Here is a 6095-nt window from a genome sequence, read left to right on the forward strand (position 1 = left end):
TACTCACTAATTTACAACCGTAAACACATTGAGACAGACATTTCCTCTTCAGAAACGGACAATTCTGACATAGAATCCTCAGGGAAACACTCTAGATCGAGGAGAGGTAGAGGGAGAGGAGCTAGGACTGATTTTTTAGACCAACCCTATCAGACCAGAGCAAGGAGCAGACCACCTTCAACTCAGACAGGGACTCCCAAATCATAAACCTATCCAAGAGGACACTCTCTGAAACAGAAACACAACTTTTAGCAAAGGGTTTGAATTTTGTCCCCTCCAGTAAAGCTGATACCTTTGAAACTGTTAAAGACCTACACTTATTCACGAGAAAACTCAAATGGAGGAAACAGTTTGCAAAGAGAGATAAAAAAATGTGCAGGGAACTAGATATTCCCAGCGATCTCTTGCAAGATGTTAGATTATTATATGGCCTGGAGGACTCTAGCCCGCAGATTTAGGGTAAAGGTCCATTTACAGATCTACATAGAAAAAGTGCAAGGTTTCCACCCTTTTCTGATATCTCTCCTATCGATGTGTTTTTAAGGGATGTAACAAACGACATAAAAAAGATGGAAGTACCGTTTGTACCCTTTAATTGCACCAGAGGAGAAATTCAATCCCTGGAACAACTAGAAAAAGATAAAAGCATAACGATTAAACCATCCGATAAGGGTGGAAACGTTGTTGTAATGGATTCTGAAAATTACAAAAAGATGTGTCTTAACTTACTATCAGACAAGTCGGCATATGAAGTCCTGAAAACAAACCCGACTGTTAAATACAAAGAGGAGTTGATGACAATTCTCAATGATGCATTGAGTCAAGACCTTATTGATCAAAGAGAATTCCACTTTATGGAACCTGTCACCCCAATGGTAGCCACGTTTTATAGTTTACCAAAAGTCCATAAAGGGCTTGATCCTCAAAAGGGGAGGCCAATTGTCTCCGGGATCAATAACATTACCCAGAATGTGGGGGTCTATTTGGACAAAATATTGAGACCATATGTGGAATCTCTTCAATCGTACACTCGAGACTCATTAGATCTTCTGAGAAGACTTGACGGGGTACTGATAGAGAAGGATTGGCTCCTGGCGTCAATTGACGTAGAGGCCCTGTATTCATCAATTCCCCATGAAAAAGGACTTGCTGCAGTCGCCTATTTCCTAAAATCAAGAGGGACGCAATTTAGACAGCATGATGATTTTGTACTTAGATCCCTCATGTTCTGTCTCACTCACAATTATTTTTTGTTTGACGCCAAATTCTACCACCAGCTCAGGGGCACGGCCATGGGTTGGCCCTGCGCGCCAACCTATGCCAATTTGCTCCTGGGCTGGTGGGAGGATGCCGTCATTTTTGCACAAGAAAATTCTTTTTCTTTCAGAATATTGAAATCTGGTTACGTTATATTGAAGATGTACTGGTGATCTGGAAAGGGTCTAAGTCTCTCTTTGTAGAGTTTGTGGAAAGTCTCAACCAGAACGATTTTGGGTTGAAATTTACATATGATTTTAGTCACGACAAACTACCATTTCTGGACGTATTACTTTCTAAAGACCAGGATGGTACAGTACATACTGAGGTATTCAGAAAGGCGACAGCAACAAACTCTCTCTTGAGGTGGGAAAGTAGTCATTCTGTACCACTCAAGAGGGGTATACCACGAGGACAATACCTCAGACTGCGAAGAAACTGTTCAGACGTGAACACGTTTCTTAAACAAGCAGATGATCTTAGACAAAGGTTTTTACAAAAGGGATACCCAGATAGGATCCTAAGAGACGCTTTTCAGAACGCATTATGCAAAGATCGGGAGGACTTGTTGGTCCAACCAACAAAGAGAACTCTGACCGCATTGTTAGATTCATCACCACCTTTAGTAATGGCTCAGAAAAAATAAGGGAGATTGTCTCCAAGCATTGGGGTACTCTCCTAATGGATCCTGACATCGCTGATGCTATTAGTGAATCACCTGCCATCACCTATAGAAAAGGTCGCTCCCTAAAGGATAGACTAGTCCACAGTCACTTTTCAAACACTAATAATGTGACCTGGCTTGATGCGACAAGACCTAAAGGCTCATACAAATGTAGTGGATGTGTGGCATGTCCCTTTATCCTAGTAATCAAGGAATTTAAGGCAAATGTGACAGGTGAGCAGATTGTGATTAAAGCCTTTATTAATTGCAAAACGGAAGGTGTGATATATAGGGTGGTGTGCAGATGTGGGATGGAGTATATTGGCAAGACTTACCGTGAGTTTAGGAGGAGAGTCGGTGAACATCTTGCCGACATTAGACACTCCAGGGACACTTCAGTTGCCAAACATGTTCTTGACCACCACCATGGTGATGTGAATATGCTGAGATTTCATGGTATTGGCCTATACCACGAAGTGCAAGAGGAGGGAATTGGGACAAAAAGATCCTCCAGATGGAAACAAGGTGGATCTTTAGACTCGGAACGGTAGCCCCAGCGGGGCTTAACGAAACCCTGAGCTTTGCCGCATTTATAGATACATAATATATCCCTCTCTTGCGCCACTTGGTTTACATGGTGACTAAGATTGACTTTCAATCTGTGCATAAAATTCTCAATAGATCATTCATTCTGACCAATTGACTAATATGTACTGTCAATCTATGCACAAAATTCTCAATACATCATTTATTATGTATATATTCTGTTTTATTATTTATCGGTGCTGTATTTAATGTATTACCTAGCTCTGAATGAGCCCTTCTGATAGTCTCTTCTCTAGGCGCTGTATTCTTTTTCCCTTGTATAATCTATGTACTGCCCCCGGTAATGACATATCCAAACAGGGGCTAGACTACTGCCAGAAATATCATTTCATGTACCTTTATTCCAATATCAAAACTAAGTGTCGCTTTTTGAAATATACATACTTATATACCCGACTCTTATGTTTTGGTGCAGCCCTGGTTTCACTGACAGCGAGCTGGAGCGGGGCGTGTACTTACGATTCCCGACATCGCGTCAGTATCCTAGGGCGCCGCCTCATTGAATCATGTGACCGGATCACGTGACCAAGGCGGAAGTAAGCGGCTTCAGCGCGCCAAACGCTGTATAAACAGCCGGACATGCGCAGACTATCCCTGCACACGCCAGCCGAGCATCCGGTATTCACTATGCCGGGTTGCATGTGGAATGGAGCCACTGCTTTATTCTAACTAGCTATACATCTTTTATTATTTTCAAAAAGGATTAGTCTAACCTGATCTGTATCCCCTGATGAATCTACACTATAGCAGAGGAAACGCGTTGGGATTGTTGTTTGCTGGAGACTACCTAAGCTAGGGCAAGATATCCAGTAGGGATAGCTGTGGACCGTCCTTGTTAGGACGGGAGTCTGGGCACTTAAAGGGCAATTTAAAGCTGAGGGTTATACAGAGTCTCGGCATGAACTGCATGAGTCGATGACCTGAGATCTCCAGGAATGGTAAGATCACCTTATGCTTTTCCCATCTTTTTCATTGGCAGAAGGTAAGTATATGCCACCTGCTATCTAATTGTATGTGCCCACATTGTTATTATGTCCACTCTGTGTCCATACCAGACATTAACATTAAGCATGGTATATAGTGAATAAATCTGATCACCAATTTATGTATATCAAGCCTATCCCTCATTTGTATCTGGGTGCCCTATGACGCATAGATAGTTCTCTAACTGTTTCAGGATAATCAATCATGGAACGTTTTGCTGTCCTTTCTATGAATTTGATTTGAATTTTTGAGCATCACATAATACTGGCTGTACTTCATATGTGGTTGCTCATATGATGATAGCATTGTGTTTATATTTTGGTTTACTAAGTAATTTTTAAGGAATTTTTGAATAAAAATTATATTTTACCCACCTTATGTGAGTATTAAGTTTATTTTATTTTTAATGCGCTTAGCAGGGGTCTGGCTGTATACTACATGGGGGCTGGCTGTATACTGTATGGGGGCTGGCTGTATACTACATGGGGGCTGGCTGTATACTGTATGGGGGCTGGCTGTATGCTGTATGGGGGCTGGCTGTATGCTGTATGGGGGCGGGCTGTATGCTGTATGGGGGCGGGCTGTATGCTGTATGGGGGCTGGCTGTATACTACATGGGGGCTGGCTGTATACTACTTGGGGCTGGCTAGCTGTAAACTACACCCTCGACTTATACTCGAGTCAATAGGTTTTCCCAGTTTTTGGTGGTAAAATTAGGGGTCTCGGTTTATACTCGGGTCTGCTTATACTCGAGTATATACAGTATATATTTTTTCATTTTTTGTTGTTGTTATTTTCCCTTTCTGTCATTGCCTCCTAGCAAAACTGCAGTGTTAGGCTACATTCACATACATCGGCGGGGGATGAGTGCTGCTCACCCCTGCCCCTCTGCATAGGAATATACAGCGCACGGCACGGTATACCGTAGAAAGATAGGACATGTCCTATCTTTCTATGGGCTACGGAACGGTACGGTGCCGCTTGTGTGCTGCACCGAACTGTTTCTGTACGGCGCCGCCAGGCCATTGAAGTGTATGGGGGACGTATATACACCGTATTTACGTCGGCCGTATATACGTCCCCCATACGTTCATGTGAATATAGCCTTATACTGTAATCAGGAGTGGAATAAGACTGCCCTGGGCTTTATGAACATTATGGACCCGTACAAATCTGCAATTCACTTCCAACTTAAGGTACTAGAATTAAGTTTCTTGGGGAAGGGAGGATGCTTCCCTTCTGCCTTCTTTCAATCTGTGGTTTCAGGAACTTTAAATGGTTGCATTCAGTCTGGGAATCTGTGGGGTGGCTGACAATATCAGATGTTCATGTCTACTAGATAGTGGCTTTACGATGTTACTGCAGGCCCGCCTCCTAGAAGAAAGGGGGTTGTCCAAAGTTGTGTCTTGATATTACTAATCCTTTGATAAACGACATGCTGTTACCTGAAATTATTACCATATTTATCGGACTATAAGGTGCACCTTCAATAAATGCCTGCTAAAACGTCTAGGTTCATATATAAGGCGAACCTGATTATAAGGATGAATGACCAGCAGGTGGCAGACCTGTGCACAGTTCAAGGCAGCTGTTGTCTGTAAGTGCGGTTCAAATATAAGGCACACTGGACTATAAGGCGCACCTTTGATTTCTGAGAGAATTAAAGGATTTTTTGTGCGCCTTATAGTCCGAAAAATATGGTATGTCAACTCCAAGAGTTATGTCGAAATTCCAGTGGATGAGCAGTGCAGCTATTCTTGTGTATAACTCCATGAAGAAAAAAATATTCTTAACATTTCTTAAAAAGGTTATGGGACCAAAAGTGCATAAGAACATCTAAGGTTGCTTTAGAAATAAATAGACTTATTATGACTAGAATTCAATCTATTGTACAGTAAGGGTCTAACATCTGTTGTAACCACTGAAGGAGATCATCCATTGCTCACAACTGTCAACTTCACACTTGTATCATGTATCATAAGGGATTATAGTATTGTCACTGCTGTTTAGCGGGGAAGTAGGGATTCCTTGCATTATATATCACTATGATGCAAGGAATCCCATCCCCGTCAATCTGACCAGCCCCGTGGTTTCTGCTGCCCTCTGTACAAGCTGACTGCCTAATGTGCAGAACTCAGATCAGGTCTGGGCCGTGTCTGCGGCTTGGGCAGTCCTTTTTTACTGTCATCGGTAGTGTGAGTGGACCTCACATGCTAAAGGCACACATGCCGCAAGCCATTGGTTGATTCCTGTGAAAAGCACACGTTCAGCTGTTTTTACAGAGAGGCATGTGGTTTGGTAACCTCGGGATGTTTTGCCTTGATTATTGGTGCAGTTGCAATTTTTATGCCAACAATCTTCTGACTTGTCACACAGCAGGAAAGTCTTTCTTACATAACATTAGAGTCAAAAAAATGTTTTCATACAACTTTTTATTAAACATTTTACATGACATGTATCTACTGAAAGATACACACTTGAGTAAAGTATACATTATTTTAAATAGAATAGCAAATGACATATATGAATGACTGTCCCCTGTACAATAGGACGATAATCCTTCCTTCCGTCCAGAAGAAATTGT

This window comes from Engystomops pustulosus, chromosome 4, assembly GCF_040894005.1.
Source record: "Engystomops pustulosus chromosome 4, aEngPut4.maternal, whole genome shotgun sequence".
NCBI lineage: Eukaryota > Metazoa > Chordata > Amphibia > Anura > Leptodactylidae > Engystomops > Engystomops pustulosus.